Source organism: Schistocerca nitens, chromosome 1, assembly GCF_023898315.1.
Source record: "Schistocerca nitens isolate TAMUIC-IGC-003100 chromosome 1, iqSchNite1.1, whole genome shotgun sequence".
NCBI classification, from domain to species: Eukaryota; Metazoa; Arthropoda; class Insecta; order Orthoptera; family Acrididae; genus Schistocerca; species Schistocerca nitens.
In genome coordinates, this window is record NC_064614.1 from 522,973,720 (window position 1) to 522,993,728 (window position 20,009).

Here is a 20,009-nt window from a genome sequence, read left to right on the forward strand (position 1 = left end):
CTTCCCCTGTATAACTGCCCACGTCGTGTCGTGCCGACTCCACTGTAGCTTGAATGGATTTTTAAGTTTGTTTTATATGCCCGACTTCTAATTTCACCACACAAGTCTCCAGGGTTGAGCAGTTATTGCCCGATGACGACACGCAATACAGTTTGTTAAAGCGGAGTTCGCCGTTATTAATTATGATTTTAGATTTAATTTTATTACTCGTACAGAGACTCAACGTTCCTTTGTTTAACAGCGCGTCGTCAAAATAAGTATGAAATGCTAATGTCTTTGCAATACATGATGTCGACTATTGAGTTAAAGTTCGTACCTATTTTGCTATTTTAGAGAAGAGAAACCTTAAGCGCTTCTGCTTCTATAGTCTCAGTATCAAATGTTCACTAATTTCAGTTTACTTCCTATCTCAGTTCAGTATTTAACACAAATTATATATCAATGTCATTTCAGAGATATTACGTCGGTTCCACACTAACGGAATAACACGTAATTGTCATTTAACATCAGTTTTATAATAATCCTTTTTCTTATGACGTAAATTTTAATGAATGATCACTATCTAGGAGGAAAGAGGGATTGATCCTAATAATGAGATAATAGCTTTTAATGAGCCCGCAATCGTTAATTAAATAAAAAGTCACGTTCAAGGATGATATGCGAACAACTTTCGTTAGGTACGTTTTCACGTATCAGTCAAAACTAATCCTGTCGCCCACAATTCAAATTAACACTGACGTTAACCCCTTTTGTCGGAACATCGAATCGTAACTATTATGTGAAAGTTTATTCTAGTCCCCGAATTAATTCCTTTCAGATACACGCACGACCGAACAGCAGAACGGAACACAAACGACTTGTTTTAACAACCGAATAACGCAATGACGGTACATTACGACAATGTCCGCCCAATAGACATCTCTTTGACTTTATCTTCTCTACTCTGCTTAATTAAATTATTCCTAATTACAATTTATTCAGCTATTTAACGAAAATATCTAAAAAAAAAATTATCCCAACGTAAAAGATCCGTTATACCTGTTAGTCTCAGTTTTGCAACACTCAATAATTCCTTGTCAGACCAACCTTCCATCTGAATCAGATTTCAAGGTCTCCCACAAAAGCCCGCACATCCTCGGTTGCCTTAACAGAAAAAGGAGCAATTAAACTTTCAGCTGACGAATCTACACCCCGTTTTGACCATTGCGATTTTACCAACCCGTGCAGTTCTGTATTAATCGCTGTTAATTGTACTACCTTTTCTAATAATATGCATACTGCTTCCTGCTCTGACACACCTTGCGTCTCTGGTTCTGTCGAAACTTTGTCCTTGACAACACTCATTTTGAGAATTAACATTCGCAAGATAACAAAACAAAATACATTAACTTCATTCTTACTTCTTATCATGAGCTCGTGGTCGTGCGGTAGCGTTCTCGCTTCCCACGCCCGGCTTCGATTCCCGGCGGGGTCAGGGATTTTCTCTGCCTCGTGATGACTGGGTGTTGTGTGATGTTCTTAGGTTAGTTAGGTTTAAGTAGTTCTAAGTTCTAGGGGACTGATGACCATAGCTGTTAAGTCCCATAGTGCTCAGAGCCATTTGAACCATTTTTTTTTCTTATCATGAGCCATCTCGAATCCTGGCATTGCTTACCTTTATGCCCCTAACAATTATATGTATAATGTTTCACTGGAACTGATTCCATACATGGCGCTGAATGGCCCTCGCCGTCACACTGTGCACGTCCAACAGACACTGACCAACTGTGGCTTCCATAACCTCTAAAACTAGAGAGAGCCACTGGTTCTCTGCTCACAATAAAATCTACCTTACAAAATGCCTGACCATCAAACCTTTTCTCCATGACTCAAATACAATCAAAAAAATTTTGGGCCCACCATAACACAGGCTGAAGGTTCAAACATTCCTCTAAGAAAGCGACGTCAGTGATCTGACACCAATGTTAGGTGACCCATAGATTGTCACCCATGGAGAATGAAATGAGACGTCAGGACAACAGTAGATTTGTTTAATTAACTTCTTTTTCTGGGCCTTGGGCATAGTACATCAGGAGCAGTTTGGTGAAGGCGTCCAGCTACCTCTCATGCGAAAAAATAGATGTCCAGCATTTATGACAGTGCAGAGAGCGGGGCCGAAGATGGCATCACTTGAATACCACTGTCAGCGACGTATCTGGCTCGACAGTTTTGGATTTTTTTTTTTTTTTTGAAATTTGTGGTAAGTTCCTGTGGGACCACACTGCTGAAGTCATCGGTGCCTAGGCTTACACACTACAGGGTTGTTACAAATGATTGAAGCGATTTCACAGCTCTACAATAACTTTATTATTTGAGATATTTTCACAATGCTTTGCACACACATACAAAAACTCAAAAAGGTTTTTTAGGCATTCACAAATGTTCGATATGTGCCCCTTTAGTGATTCGGCAGACATCAAGCCGATAATCAAGTTCCTCCCACACTCGGCGCAGCATGTCCCCATCAATGAGTTCGAAGGCATCGTTGATGCGAGCTCGCAGTTCTGGCACGTTTCTTGGTAGAGGAGGTTTAAACACTGAATCTTTCACATAACCCCACAAAAAGAAATCGCATGGGGTTAAGTCGGGAGAGCGTGGAGGCCATGACATGAATTGCTGATCATGATCTCCACCACGACCGATCCATCGGTTTTCCAATCTCCTGTTTAAGAAATGCCGAACATCATGATGGAGGTGCGGTGGAGCACCATCCTGTTGAAAGATGAAGTCGGCGCTGTCGGTCTCCAGTTGCGGCATGAGCCAATTTTCCAGCATGTCCAGATACACGTGTCCTGTAACGTTTTTTTCGCAGAAGAAAAAGGGGCCGTAAACTTTAAACCGTGAGATTGCACAAAACACGTTAACTTTTGGTGAATTACGAATTTGCTGCACGAATGCGTGAGGATTCTCTACCGCCCAGATTCGCACATTGTGTCTGTTCACTTCACCATTAAGAAAAAATGTTGCTTCATCACTGAAAACAAGTTTCGCACCGAACGCATCCTCTTCCATGAGCTGTTGCAACCGCGCCGAAAATTCAAAGCGTTTGACTTTGTCATCGGGTGTCAGGGCTTGTAGCAATTGTAAACGGTAAGGCTTCTGCTTTAGCCTTTTCCGTAAGATTTTCCAAACCGTCGGCTGTGGTACGTTTAGCTCCCTGCTTGCTTTATTCGTCGACTTCCGCGGGCTACGCGTGAAACTTGCCCGTACGCGTTCAACCGTTTCTTCGCTCACTGCAGGCCGACCCGTTGATTTCCCCTTACAGAGGCATCCAGAAGCTTTAAACTGCGCATACCATCGCCGAATGGAGTTAGCATTGGTGGATCTTTGTTGAACTTCGTCCTGAAGTGTCGTTGCACTGTTATGACTGACTGATGTGAGTGCATTTCAAGCACGACATACGCTTTCTCGGCTCCTGTCGCCATTTTGTCTCACTGCGCTCTCGAGCGCTCTGGCGGCAGAAACCTGATGTGCGGCTTCAGCCGAACAAAACTTTATGAGTTTTTCTACGTATCTGTAGTGTGTCGTGACCATATGTCAATGAATGGGGCTACAGTGAATTTATGAAATCGCTTCAATCATTTGTAATAGCCGTGTACTTAATCTAACAAGGGGAGGCCGCCAATTGTGAAATTCAGATTCGATTCATACTGCGCATAATAAAAGCTCATGGCCAGAGGTGTAATGTGGCAAAGCACCAAGATGCACTTCTCAGCCGTTGTCGAGAAAATCGACAGTTAAAAGAAACCGTTGCGGTGAAATACTCCCTAATATTAATAACTTTCTACAGCGTCGTGGTGCAGCGGTAAGCGCTCGGGTTCGTAATACGAAGGTCGCCGAATCGAATCTCGCGCCATGCAACCTTTTTTTTTTAGTATTTGTTTTTTGTAATTCAATATATATATATATAAATAATTCCCGGCAATCAGTTGCAACAATTATGCATATAGTAAGTTGTTGAAAGTCGTTTGTCGTGGAAAAACTGCCGACTTCGAACAACATTATGTTTTCCGTAAACAAAGTTGTATTTCACAAATGTTATTAATTGTCTTCATAATGTTAACCACGTATAGTTAACGCAAGACGTAGAAACGATATTCCGAAACGAATACATATAACGTATGTCAAACGTTCGAATTAGAATAGAGACCCCACGAACACAAATTTGCTGTGGCAGGTATGAAATATAAACTCCGTTACTCGCTCGTTACACTTGAAGGACATGTTGAATGGGCCGAAACGAGCCGCCGCATAACAGCGTAGTTGCCTGCTAACTTCGAAAGAAGGTAGATGCGGTCCCTAGCGCAACTTATAACATCGTCGAAAATCAGTGCGGACGGGAGAGCTTTGGTACACCCTGTTAAAAAAACGGAAAAATGGAGGCGGTACAATTGGAGAGCGATCCGCCTTCACCAACATGCATAAGCAATTCATTAATAGTTTATATTACAAAAAACTAATAATAAAAAAAATTGCATGGCGCGAGATTCGATCCGGTGACCTTCGGATTACGAACCCGAGCGCTCACCGCTGCGCCACGACGCTCCAGAAAATTATAAATCGTAGAGAGTATTTCACCGCAACGGTTTCTTTTAACTGTCGATTTTCTCGACAACGGCTGAGAAGTGCATCTTGGTGCTTTGCCACATTACACCTCTGGCCATGAGCTTTTATTGTGCGCAGTATGAGTCGAATCTGAATTTCACAATTGGCGGCCTCCCCTTGTAAGTTAAACTAAGTTACGCCAAGGACAACGCACACATCCATGCCCAAGGGAGGACTCGAACCTCCGACGGGGGGAGCCGCGTGAACCATGACAAGGCGCCCCAGACCTCGTGGCTAACTTTGCGAGGCCGGCTCGGCTGTGATGACAGCATGGCAGCGCAGCTGACCATGCTGCAGAGGCGGTCCAGCGAGTGGGAGGCTTCTCTGCTCAAGTGACAGCGGCTCTCGTGACTCAGGTCAGGCTGCCTTGTCCCACGGTCGAACAGCAGACCCCATACCGCATTCTGGGATGTTGTTCAGCGTGTCAAAGGCTCGTGGTGTCTGCAATGATACTGAGAAGAGAATATTTTAGTACACGAACGGCGGAGTACTTACATGTGTCAGAGTACGTTCATTTAGGACATAGCGGGGCTTCGGTATCCGTGGCGGGTGGCGGAGCGCCGCAGTTTATACCGCGCTTTGATACCGTGGGCGGGTGGGAGGGAGGGGGGGGGGGGGAGGAAGCAGCCGCCGGCGCAGCACAGCCACCTCCTCCTCGCAGGTTGGCTCCGCGCGGGCCCGTTATTAACGAGGAACAAGGTACATACTTTAAACACGTCCATGATGGCAAGTGATGAAAGGTTTCTGTCCTTCCACTAGCATACTGCACCGTCAGCTGTTGCTGCACCGCGTCTAACTGGCTTTGCTTTGCAACACATGCTGGCTGAGTTTTGCTCGGCAATGCTTAACGCTCTTGCCTCCGTGTGGCTGGCTGTTTTAGATCTAATTTCTGCTCTGGCATGCTTTTTGATCGAATACGGTCGATACTCTACAAAACCAATCATGAACAATTGTGAACCAGTGCCATGATGCATGGTCATCAATAAAAATTCCATCGTTGTTTTGTGACATGATGTCCATGAATAGCTGCAAAGTAGCTGAATATAAACATTTCCAGTCAATGATCGGCTCAGTTGGACTAGAGGACCCAGTCCATTCCAAGTAAACACAGACTACACCATTATGGAGCGACGAACAGCTTGCACAGTGCCTTGTTGACAACTTGGGTTCTTGGCTTCTTGCGGTCTGCGTTACACTCGAATCCTACCATAACCTCTTAACAACTGAAATCGGGACTAATATGATCAGGACACGATTATCCAGTCGCGTAGGGTCCAACCAATATCGCTACAAGCTCAGGAGAGGCGCTGCAGGCGATGTGCCGTTGGCAAAGGCACTCGCGTCGGCTGTTTGCTGCCATAGGCCACTAGCGCCAAATTTTGCGGCACTGCCCTAACTGATACGTTCGTCGTACGTTCCACGTCCATTTCTGCGGTGATGCTTGTCTGTTAGCACCGACAACGCTATGCAACTGCCGCTGACTTCTTTCTTTCTTTCTTTCTTTCGCTACTGCCTTTCCGACATGGTGTGAAGGGTCGGCACGGTTAAGTACGGATTTGGCACGGGTAATTTTAAGGGGTGGCCGGATGCCCTTCCTGCCGCCATCCCGTACCCCCCGGGACGGAATGAGTGTACCCCAGCTGTCTGAGTCCAGTGCAAATCGTGAAATAGTGTGAATGTGTTTCAGATGTCTGCGAGTCGTGTAACTGAGGCGGGACGTGGGCACCACGTAGGCACACCTGGTAGGATGTGGAAAACCGCCTAAAAACCACATCCAGGCTGGCCGGCACACCGGCCGCCGTCGTTAATCCGCCGGGTGGATTCGATCCGGGGCCGGCGAGTCCAGGAAGCAGTGCATTGGCGCTCTCGGCTAACCTGGCGGGTATGCAGACGCAGCTGATCTCGGTCGTTAAATGGAGGCCATCGGCCACTGCGTTGTCCACGGCGAGAGGTGATGCCTGAAATTTGATTTTCTCGGCGTACTGTTGACACTGCGGGTTGAATTTCCTAACGATTTCCGAATTGGAGTGTCCTATGCGTCTAGCTTCAACTACCATTCAGCGTAGAAAGTCTATTAATACCCGTCGTGGGGCCATAATCACGTCGGAAAGTTTTTCGCATGAGTCACCTGAGTACCAATGACAGCTCCGCCACTGCACTGACGTTTCATACCCAGTCTACGCGATACTGCCACTACCTGCATGTATGCGTATCGCTATCCCATGACTTTAGTGCCGGCCGGTGTGGCCGAGCGGTTCTAGGCGCTTCAGTCTGGAACCGCGCGACTGCTACGGTCGCAGGTTCGAATCCTGCCTCGGGCATGGATGTGTGTGATGTCCTTAGGTTAGTTAGATTTAGGTAGTTCTAAGTTCTAGGGGACTGATGACCTCAGATGTTAAGTCCCATAGTGCTCAGAGCTATGACTTTAGTCACCTCAGTGTGTTCTTCGTGTATTACTGGTCCTACCAATACATATCGTCAAAACAAATATCGCACTAGACTAATCTGGGGCCGCTCTAACGAATGGGGACATAAAATTACGCTTTAAAAATTGTTTCCAAAGGGGAAAAAATGGTTCAAATGGCTCTGAGCGCTATGGGACTTAGCATCTGAGGTCATCAGTCCCCTAGAACTTATAACTACTTAAATCTAACTTACCTAAGGACATCACACACATCCACGCCCGAGGCAGGATTCGACCATGCGACCGTAGCGGTCGCGCGGTTCCGGACTGAAGCACCTAGAACCGCTCGGCCACACCGGCCGGCCAGCTCCAAAATGAAACAAACCGATGCTATCTGTCATCACTGAGCGTCACAAGAAAGACGTCTGATCACTGTTTGTTTGGGCTCACTTCCAGGAGAAAACAAAATTGCGAATGACTACTGAAACACCGAAACAAATGTGCCTGACGGCTCTCTGGAGAGAGAGTCAGTATATACGTTCTGTCACATTTCTTTTTGTCTCCGTTCACCTCTCCTCTTGCCTTACCAGCAGACCACGAACACCACTTAATTCGCTGAAGGGTCTAATCGCCGCGTGTGTGTGCCTACGTGGTAGTGCTCGGACTCGTTCCTCGTTAATAACGGGCCCGCGCGGAGCCAACTGGCGAGGAGGAGGTGGCTGTGCTGCGCCGGCGGCTGTTCCCCCCCCCCCCCCCCCCCACCACCCACCCATCGGTATCTCAGCGCGGTATAAACTGCGGCGCTCCGCCCGCCCGCCACGGATACCGAAGCCCCGCTCTGTCCTACAAGCAGCTGCCGGCCACTGGTAAATATGCCCCCGCTGCGCGCGCGCCCATGCGTCCAGTTTGCTACTTGTTCGAGCCTTACTCGCTGTTTCAAGAACTCCGTCAGGGAAGGGTTATCCGTGATAGAACAAGCTACACACCCACGTAGTCGTGGGCCCGGCACTGCACTATGTACTGGGAGACATAATTAACTATTGGCAGTTTTGAACTGAAAATAATTACAGTTCTTGTAATTTTGTGCGTATCACTCTGCGGTAACTGTAAAGCAATGGAAATGATAGATCATTGTCATAAAATTGCATGTGTTTTTCAACAGTTAAGGAATGCATTCGGACCAACTCTGTATCATTAAACAGCATTTTACGTTTTACAAATTGGCACAAGAGTTTTATCTATCTATCTGTTTTGTATTATTACGAACTTGCGCCACAGGAACATTTGCTTTACATTGTTGACAAAGCTCGCCTAAAAGTCGTGTGCTGATGTACCTGTACTGTCATATCAAACGACGGAGGCTGCTACACGAAACTATCGGGCAACCAGAAAACTCCGAAATTATCGTTCGTTTGTATTAATATCAGTGATAGTCTAGCTCGTTTAGTGCTACTTTTCAATCCTCTTTTAGTTCCTTTTGCTAATTTAGGTTCAGCCATTAGGCCTACGTACCCTCAAGGTATGTTTTTCTACATAGTTACAACGCTTTTTGTAACGTTTACTTTCGTGATTTAGTGTTTAAACAGTTCATAAGCGCCAGTGTGCCCATTCTCGCCTACTACATGGCGTTTAGGTTTCCAGCTTCCACAGCTAAGCACACCGTAGCTTTCCCAACAAGCGTATCGTGAATATTGTTCCAACCAAATGTCTACATTCGGTAAGATTTTAATTCGTCGCATTTTGCTCATTAACGAGAGCTGTTGCAATGTACAATCTCAGACAGTCTGTACAACTCAGCATCTACAACGGCATTTAACTCTCAATTCTACACGCCGGTAATTCGTGTGATGACAAAAACTTGGAACAGTGATAACTTCACCCTTCGCACTTATTTTCACGCTGGTCAGTAGGACAATGTCAGAGTGTCCACTGACTCAGGAGGTAGTGGTTATTTGACGTTCTATGGAAAATAAAGTAATGTGCTGAAAACGGTACGTATTACATTAAGCCGCCCCTAAATTCCTGGCACATTTTATAGAATATTTGGAGCAATCAGTATTTTCTAAATTTCCTCACTCATTTAATCTGTCTCTGCAAGAGCACAAACCATCACTATTTCTTTACTGGACATGATAATGTTTATGGGAAACAAAATTCCAGTAGCTTATTTACTACGCTAAGCTTCTTCATGTGGACAGCGATAAATATCTATCTTTAACGATACAATACTTTGGCTCTAGAACACGAAAGGGGGAGGGGATGTTACGTTGTTATTATACCATCCTAAATCTTACTACTCCATATTTTATGCAAAGAAAGTAATAATTTATAATATTAAAAAAGAAAACACTTCCTAATGCTCTGAAAAATTATATTTATTTCGTCACGAACCTGCATTCGACTTCTCAGACCTTTGGGTGACAACTGAATATCGCAAACGCTGATAAACATGATGCGCGCCTTACACAGATATTATTTGTACAGAAGATACAAAAGTGACTAAGTGTTTACATAGAAAACATTAAAATAATTACATTAACTAGAAAAGGGGTAAACAATTTTTTATGTGAAGATACATTTAACAAATAATGAGAAATAAGATGATTTTGACAAAGAGGAAAATGGAAGCTGATTTTGATCATTTAATACTAGACTGTCATTCTGTGTCATACGTTCGTTGATTTCCGGTATTTCCGGAAGGGTCATCTTACTGCTTTTCTTGACAGAATTTACAACTTCACATTCTACATCATATGAATGGCTTTTTGCTAAATTTTTTTGAATCATTTTATCTAATTTTTATTGGAAAGTCAGTGGTTACTTTAAAATATTTCATATAATAAAAGATGATCAGCAAAGGTCGAATCTTTCTTCCTTAATCACCAGTTTCTGTTATGTTAACGTAGCCATATTGTTACAGCTCTGACTGCCTGACCAATCTATGCTTTTTCACACTGCTTGCGAGTGATTTTATGTTACCATTACGAGCCAACGGTTGCTTGTCCTTACTATTGAATGAGAATTTTGATATGTTATTGACATTATAAAATGCAAGTCTTTAGCTGAGACACTTGAAATTCTTTGCACGATTATCTGAAATGTTGGCAATGTATGGAATTTAGCACCAGACTTCGAAACTACTGAGTGATTGCTTCTGGCCAGGGTACAAAACTGGTGTCATTTCATTCATTTTCCTTGTTTTGAAACTTGAAGTAATACTGTTTTACACACATTTGTGTAGCATCGATTATGTCATGCAATTCTACAAAATTTACTTTGGATTTGTGCAAAAGGTCTGTTAATATGTATGAGTAGCATCGATTATGTCACGTAATTCTACAGGCTTTAGTTTGGATTTAAGCAAAAGTTCTATTAATATGTGTTCCTTTTTAATATTGTTAACATGTTCTGCCCAGCATCGACGGAAAATTCAATTAATGTCATAATTTATAGTTTTTTCACTAGTTAATTACAGTTACAAGATGTCCAATGCTACACAAAATAAGTAAAAAACGCCCTGTGCAACTTAGCATTTGAATTCTTACATATGGTAATAGCACAGCTGTAACAGTCTTTACTAAAGTCTTCGCTTATTTATTTATTTAATCGTGCCAAAAGTGTTGCACACAAAACAGACAAAAAGAGAAAAAAATACTAAATATATTAGATACAATGTGATGCAATTAGCCATATAATAATAGTTGTATATAAACAGATTACAAACACTAAATATAATCAGCCAAAAATTAGCGACCTCAACAGCATTACCCCTGGCCCGCAGCAGGTCCTCCAGCGTGCTGGAAGCTGGGCACAGAGGACAGCTGTACAGGTGCTTGGTGATGTTTACGGCTCCACATTCGTATAAACTTGAAGGGTCCCCTAGATATTTCCATTTGGCCATTTTATCCTTTGTCTACCTACCCAGTTCCGAGTCAGTAAATGGACTTCAACATTTTCCATCGCAGATTCTCACCTGGGCCAGGGCCTCCGAAGGTTGGATCCATGATGCAATATCTGCGTTTCTGGTTGTCCACAGATTTTGTGGCGGAAAGTTCTTCCTAGATTTCAGCCTGCTTTGGGGACGTTGGTGTCCATGCAACGGGTAAGCACCGTTCAGTTCCACTTTGCGTCTCTCTGCGTTCGCAGCAGCTTTTTGTCTTATATCTGGAGTTGCTATCCCCGCCAGGCTGTAGAGCTTGTAGGCAGGCGTTGCCCTCAGGCATTCTGATGATATTCGACACGTCTCGTTGAGGGCAACATCGACACGCCTGGCACGAACAGAATTGTACCAAACAGGACAGGCGTATTCAGCGGCAGAGTAACGTAAAGCAAGAGCCCATATTCTGAGTACTGTCGGTTGGGCACTTTCTGCTGTTGTTGCGGGAGGATACTTTTTTGTTTTGTGTGTAGGCATTCCTTCCTAAAGGTCAGCACACAGTCCAGCGTGACTCCCGGATGATTATAACAGCGCTCCAGCTCCATGCCATTCCGTACGACTTATAATTTTCAGTTGGCGACTTCGTTTCAAAATGAAAAATGAAAAGGTAGTTATTTTGGTGGTATGAGGCGAGAATGTGAAGTCCATTTGTTAGACGCCTCTCTACTGTTTCGAAATCTTTGACTTGAGATATTAGCGCCAGTTCGTCAGCATAGATTAAGGGACTCCGGAACGCCCTATACTTGCAATGTTAAAATAACGCTTATAAATTACGTCTTTCCTCACAAAGTATTTGAGGTAATAAGTTGAACTTTTTACAGATTATTTATTGGAATATGGTTTACAACTTAACACAGGGATTTTACAAAATTTGAGTTCAGTTATTAAAGATGATTTTTTTTCAATTGTAATGAAAATTCACAACATTTTTTTGCAATTTTTTATTTATATATTCAAAAATATACAGTTTTTTGGAAAAAGGCTGTGTTAAATTATGCAGAAGGTACTGTGTAACATTTACTGAAAGTTTGAAACAAATATGTTTGGAAGATCCTTAGAAAACATGTAATTAGTATGAGAAAATAAAAGTTTTGGGAATCGAGCGACAAAGATTGGATTAACTTTTTAGTGCATTCCAGGTCCATAGGATGGATTATCTTCATCCTCTGCAAACTCCTCCTCCAGCTTCCTCTTGTTCCTCCTCCTGTTTACTCTTGCTTGTATTTCTAGACTCTTTACAGCCCTGTCTGCAACCTGAAGGCGTTCCTTGTCTAAAGCAAGCATCGCTCGTACCATGTTAGAACCTATCTTCATTCCCATATTTCTAAATACCTTGCACCTTACAATGTTGCCATCATTGAAAGTCGCAACAGCATCATACACACCAAAGTGAAGTGTTTCTATTCCAACAAATACAGTCTTGGGGATTCTCGACCATATAACACTATTTACACTTTCATTGGGGTTTTGAGTTTTTCCGTGAATACACTTTTTCAACAGTTCAGGTGCTGCTAAGTCTCTGAAAATAGGTTTTATCACATCCATTATTGCATGAGGCAGACTATGCTTATGAGTGTACATTTCACCAGTTAGCAATCCTTTGTTATATTTACACCAACTGTCTTCTTCTTTGGGACACAAGCTATGTTGGGGATTTTCATCGTCTTTATTGTTTACAGTAATAACACATACCTTTGGCTTTCCAACATTTCTCCTTTTCTTAAAAGCCTTCAGAGGATTTCTAATAACTTTACTTTTACTCATTATTATACTTCAACAAAACAGAGACTCAAGAAACAGAATTAATTACGAATATTTTCGAGATAACGACAGAGTAAATAAACATGAAACAATCGACAATCACACCAGCGATATATATTGAACCATCACAGGTTAGCCACAACACATACTTTATCTCACATCACTAAAATGTACCTGATGAACACGGACGTTAATAATAACACCATTTGACAGCAGTTTAACAGCGCCACAGTGGGTCACGCCCATGTAGAACACATTTCAAAAAAAATTTAAAAATGGTTGTAGTCTTCGGAATTTAATAAATTATATATCTATTAAAAGGTAATAGTCTGCAGATTCAGATAACGCAAAAAAGTAAAAATTGAACTTTTCATGATTTTGAGCCTTTCCGGAGCCCCTTAAGCTTTTTGTGCTAAGAGGTTATGGCTGATCGTTACTACAGATGTTAAACAAGGTAGGTGCTAGGACGCTACCTTGGGGTAGACCGCTGTTTTATATTCTCGATCTATTTTCCTTGTCATCTAGCTCGACATAGAATCTACGGTTCTGAAGGAGAGGTATTATGAAGCTCATAAAGTAGTAATCTCTCGTTATTTGATGCCATTTGTGCAACATGATATTGTGCTACACAGTATCATAAGATGAGGAGAAATCCATAAACTCTGCTCCTGTTACCCAATCCCGCTCAAAACTATCCTCGATATTCATTGTCAGATTGAGGATTTGTGCTGTACAATTTTTATTGGGTCTAAATGCAGTTTGGTTTGGGATCAGTTGTGGCTCGGTGACGGGGTTGAGACGACTGAGCAACATTCTTTCGAGGATTTTATAAAGATGACCAAAAGAGATTTAGGGCGAAAATTCTTAGCTTCGCAAGCTGGCTTGCCGGGTTTCAGTGCAGCGATGATCCTTGTCCTTCTCCAGATTTTAGGAATCTGCTGTCGTGTTACGCAGATATTATAGAATTGTACTAGCCATCCCACAATCGCAAGCCAAAAATGCTGCATCTGCTCCACCAATAAATCCCAAGTCCTGGCGCCTTGCCGGATTTATACTTTTTAATAGCAGCTTTCAGTTCTTCCTACGTAAACGTAGCGGACAGCAAGTTATGCCACAGTTTTTGTTTCCCTCGCCTCTGCACTGACATCATCTATATTGCTAAGCGGCTAAAACGGTGAACGAAGCAACAAAATTTAATTTTCATTATTTCGTATTATTACTGACGGAATTTTAAAGAGTGAATGATGTTTTATTCTACTCATTAACAGGCATAAGCTTATGTTACAGATTGAACATAACACGTCAAGTTTAAAATTAGAATCTGTGTATATGTATCGAGACAGCTTGTAACTTCCCCCTCACTTATCGACCTTAATGACAGTGAAAAATTAAACCGCGTGTACCTAATGGGAAATTTGGGAAAGCAATCGTCACCGAAGTTAATCTGTCGGTAAAGAGGGAGGAAAGGGTTACATCTAAATGAAAGGAAAAATGCAAATGAAACTGGTGGAAATTAATTTTGAAAAGGGGTAAAGTTAATAAAGAAAGTAAATGTGCGGCCGTTACGTCAACAATTAACTAGCGGTAATTAGATATTTGAGATTTGGGGGAAATCACGGTCGCCAGTCCTAAGGACAATTACTATAGAACTGAAAAAGAAAGGTTATTACACATATAATTAGCGCTAGAAGCGTGGCAACTGAAGGTTGACATGTGTAGTGTGAAAACTGAAAGTTTGTCAGAAGTAATAAATTTCGCTACACTCTGACTTAATTTAGCAAAAGAATTAATAAAACCGGAAAATCGAAAGTTAATTTAGTGACTGAAGTTAATAGTGAGCTTTCTTTCTGAAGCACATCGAAATCCAGCAGAATACGGTTAGTCTTGGACTACCTCAACAATCATTTCAAAAGCAACTTGACTCTACGCAATTTAGAAACAAGAGATTTAACTTTGAACTTGAATTAAATGATTCTGAATAATTAACAATAATAAAATTTAGTACGTACCAAGCTGAGCTGCAGTCACAGGTAAGCTAACATATGCTAACAAAACTCGCACTCTTAATTTGTGCTTGTGTAATCTAACTATTGTAGCCAGCTATGCTTTAACTGCACTTGGAAACTAAAGTAATGAAATGCAATGATAGTACTTTAATGCTGGCGTCTGAATTTCAACGACACTCGGTTTCATTTCGGAAAAGGAAGGGACCCTGCTTGGTAATGCAATTGGGACAATGAGCAACAAAGGTTCATGCTGAGTTGCTGTAATTTTGCGAGGCAAATGGAACAATTTGAAAAGCTGAGGTCTGGCATACAGTTCTGAAACTTTACGTGCTTTTAGTCTTCCTTGTTAGTTGATTGAAGGTTTGAAGCCGTCGATCGAGGAGGTGGCGACGGTCACTCATTGTCGGCCGTCGCTGTTGCAGAAGCTGGATGTTGGCGCGCCTTCTTCTCGACACGGTCACCAAACGAAACGGGCTCTTGATGTGCGCCAGCTAATGCTTCCCGTCCGCGACACCGTGCCAGAAACTAACATAGCAAGTCGAGCGCAATTACATGCTGCTAAACCCCGAAAGCGCGGCAACTCGCGGGAGCGTCACACCACACACCTGCTCCACTCGCTACTCCAGCCAGACCCCAACTGCTCTGCCCGCGCTCCACGCGGCAGAGTTCACCCTACCAAAGATCCTACACACTTTGATTCTTCACACGACCTATCGATGTAATCGTTCGATAGCAGTTTTCCCTAGGCAAGACCCAGCGTAAAAATACAAATAATATTTACGAAACAAACCAATTATACATCGACATAAATGCATATATATATATATATATATATATATATATATATATATATATATATATATATATATATATATACAAATAGTAAACCAATTGCAATATATAAAGGCACAGAAATGTCATATATTCAGGTAACAAATTAAGGAAAAAACTTACAGTACAACAGATGGAAATAGGATGATATGCATTTCCGGCGTTACACGTGCCCCACATTGTCTGAGGATGTTCGTGTAACCTAAACAGACTCAGAAAATGTCCCAAAAAATAAACAGCGGAAATGCATATGCTCAAAACATCATCAAAATTTAGCATTCGTCTAATTAAGCATAAATCAATTTCTTACACCATAAAAATTGAGTGGAGACAGTCCTAATCTTATTCCACTCTGTCATCTTGCACAAAATAAAACAGGCTGACGACATATTAAAATTCATAGAAAGCATAGAAAATGGTTTAGCTATTCTAAAAATCTAAATTCCTAGCAGTATCAAGAAATGGAATACTATTTACAAAATTAATCAGATTACATGGTCATAGAAAACAGGTATATCAAAATACGCAAATTAATTATTAATTACATAGAATACACATTTTATATAACCTTTTCATAATTATTATCTCGTCATGAGAGTCCACTTAACGCTAAACAAGAAAATAATATACAGTAGATCGACAAAAACATAAATGTTGACAACAGAATTCTTTCATATCAGCTGTCCGGGAAGAAAAACAACTCCGCCTTCCGTACTCGCAAGTACAAAGAATGCCGACAGCGGCACAAGAGCCGACAGCGACCGGAGAGCCGACAGCGGCTCCACCTTGCCAGTATTGTTGCGCCCGCCTGTGCGGCACGCTTGATCTCACTCGCCTGTGTAGCGACATTTCCAGAACGTCCGTTTCACTGAATTCTTTAGGAAAACTCACTCCCGAGTAATCTCAAGGAGTCCCTTAATACTATCACAGTGGATAACTCAACACTGTCCATCATCACACGCATGTACTAGCCTGAAACTTAAAACAGCGTCTAAGTACATCGGCAATGACTAGTAAAACACACATTCATGCATTCATGAAATCTGACAGCTAGTTACAAAAGCATATTTACATTCCTTAATCTACTGTGACTCAGCTGAAAACTTAAACTAGCAGCTTGGATTTTTCAATTGGTTAAAACGTCTAATCAAAAATTAATTACTTGTTAATTACAAGTTCTTTAATGACCTCTAGGTCAGGCAAAAGCATCGCAACATGGCACATCCTTAAATCTTACACTCTATATTACATACTGTACAAATTACCCATTCTGTGGTATTAATCAATCCTAGGTTGGTACAATTTCAAGTCTACAACATTCCGTATACCTAATCGTTTTCCAGAGCTTGGATACTCTAAGCAATAAGCATTTGTGTGAGGTATACCAATGACTTTATATGGTCCATTATACACAAACTTAAATTTAGAGATTTCATTGTCTATCTCGCTCGATTTCTCATGAGCTTTTTCAAGTACTAAGTCTCCGATTGCAAACTTAGCAAAACGCGCTTTAGCGTCATGACGACGTATGCGAGCATCGGCTTTTAGCTTAATTACTTCTCGCAAACGATCTTTTTTCACACCAATACTAATGTCAATCCGTGGAGGGAATTTGATTATCTCTTCCACTTCACTTTCTACACTTTTGTCAATGCTGAGATTCCTCACGTTACAGCAGTTCAAATTCATTCCTGCGTCAATGTCATCCGGCCAGTTAACAATGTGTATAGGCTGGTATTGCCTATGCACACCGTCTCCTGCCTCGTCAAAACCAACTACCATTGTTTTATCTAGTGACATACATGTCAAAGTTTTGCCTTCGCAATTAATCACTGCACGGTACTTTAATAGCCAATCTAACCCGATAATTACTTCCGTAGTTAAATCTGGCACGACGACAAACTCTTGTTCAAATCGTGCCCCACATATCTCGAAGTGGATAAAAATCTGTTTTGTGACCGGTTTACTGGCCTTCCCAGTAGCACCGATAATTTTCACTCCTGCTACTGGCATAACTACGATGCCAGGTCTGTCTTTCAGTAACTTAAATATTTGCCCAGATACAGCACTCAATTCTGCACCGGTGTCAATCAACACGTTTAGTTGTAGGTCGTGCATATTAGCAGACACTACTATCTGTCTACACTTGTCCTCGACTGTTTCTTTATTTTCCCACAGTAAATCCTCGTCTATATCCAGTTCATTCCAGAAAAAACCATCCGGCTTTGATCCTAAATCCGGTTTATCTGGCGGCTTTTTCAGCCTCTGTTCACATACAGTCTTAATTTCAACACGTTTGTCCTGAGGCTTAGTCTGTAGCTTCGCCTCCAATACCGAAACCTTATCCTGTAACTCGTCAACTAGTGAGTGTTGCTTTGCTATCAATTCACTAATTGTCACCTTCGTTGATTCCACTTTGGCCAGATTGATATCATCCGCCAATCTACCTGGAGGAATGTGCCCAGTAGTCTCTGCAATTACTTCCGCTAGATCTGCGCAACCCACACTGCTATCGTCTGACCGTATAATGTCAGCTCTAACCTCATACACGCTGTAATCCACATGCTTTTCTACCAATCGTGTCCGGCTATCACTAAAATTTTCGTAATCTTTCTCCTCAATACTTTCGCAATGTTTAAACTGGAGTTTTGCGTCGGATGGGTCGGTCACTTCTAACACTATAACTTTCGGTAAAGTCTGCCGGTCAGGGCCAGAACTTTCCGTTACTGCTTCAACATCCAACTCCTGCGGGACGAAACACGACGAATCTTGGTCGTGCTCCCCATTAACATCAACTATTTCTGGTAAAGTCTGCCGGTTAGGGCCAGAACTTTCTATCACTTCACAAACACTATCTACCTGCGGGACGAGACGCGGCAAATCCTGCCCGCGCTCCCCATAAACGCTTCTCCCATACAGACCCCTATAATCTCTTAGTTCGTCGTATAAGCGACCGAACTGCCTTAACCAGACCTCATCCCTCTCTGCATCCCCTCGCTCGATGACGGACGTTTTATCCGACATCTGATCTTCTCTCAACACTTGCGAATCATTCTTAAACTCAATCTCCAGTTCCGCTGTGGGTATCACAGCTGCCACTTTATAATCGATTTCCGGAACACTACTTAAATTGTTCTCACTGACAGTGAATGTACTTCCCACTGCCTTGTATACAGCTGATTTACTACTTGTGGGCGCACTCCTTTCTCCTAACACTGGCACACTCTCCCGCCGTTGATTATTCCACACGGAATTTTCATAACGACGACACCTGGGTTTTCTACTGTTATTGGGCCGCCAAAATTTCTCCACGCCCGGTCGGCCCCTCACCGGCGCGGCTAATGGTTTCCCTGTCTCGTCCCAGCAGATACGGTCCCCGGATGCTGCTGAGGCGGCTGATCACACCCTCTGGCGTTATTACTATTCTGCGAAGCCCGTATCACGCTAGTATGATACTGGTTTCCGTCATTCCTGTTATTATTTGCATTGTATCGATTGTCATTACGGCCCGAACCACTATTGTTACTGCTGCTAAGATTGCGGTATGCATTATTCCCATAGTTATGATTGTTGTGGTTGCTGTGTTACCCGTTGTTGTTACCACGACCTCTAACAGTATCGCGATTATTGCGCCAATTGTCCTCGTCCTCAACTCTTTCCAGGAAATGATTGATTGTCCTGTAATTGCTTCCTACGTAGCGTTTTGTATCATCTGGAAGCTTCTTGTAGAGTTCCCAGACTATTTCGGATTCCGTGCGGCGATCACGCAAATATTCCAACTTGCGGATCCAGCCCTCACAAAACTCCTTCATCGAGCCGCGCGAATTCGCATCGAAAGGCCTCGATACGACAAATTCGCGCCAGACACTTTGCTGTTTTTGCTCTGACCAGTATTCAGCCAGAAACAAATTTTTAAACTCGTCAAAGGTCAGGTTCGTAATGTTGAGGTTTAAGCCCCAACGCTTGGCATCACCAGCCAACACATCAATAACCGCATTAATTTTTCTCTCATTAGTCCATGATCTGGGTAAAACTCTTTCACAGTTTTTAATGAAATCCGTCGCGTGTATACCGCCTTTTTTCAAGGGGTCGAACCGCTCCTCTTTCGTCAACAATTCCGAACTATGTGCACAGATTGGCACATAGCTCTGTTTTTCTTCAAGTTTCTTTTCTAATTCCGACACTCTCGTAATCACTTGGCAAGTGGTTGTCGCAAGCGTTTCCACTTCCCTCTTTTTCTCTTCGCAGGTATTAGCCTGCTTCCTCACTTTGGTATCTACTTCGGATACTAAAACCTTTAAAGTTTCCACCTTCTGTTGATCGTCTTTTCTCACTAATTGAATTTGTTCCGTCACCTTATTCTCGATGATCGGAGCAACTGCGTCTCCTACACTTTTCTCGATTCTGCTAATTTCGGAATTAAAAC

General features: G+C 42.5%; 1 protein-coding gene across 1 annotated transcript in view; it reads left to right on the forward strand.

Annotated features, from left to right (window-relative positions):
- Positions 1-7,856: 7,856 nt before the first annotated feature.
- Positions 7,857-20,009, forward strand: part of LOC126253319 (waprin-Thr1) — a 217,651-nt gene continuing 205,498 nt past the window's right edge. The window contains exon 1 of the mRNA XM_049954575.1: positions 7,857-7,914. The gene's annotated coding sequence lies outside the window, so the exon portion shown is untranslated. The remainder of the gene's footprint in view (positions 7,915-20,009) is intronic.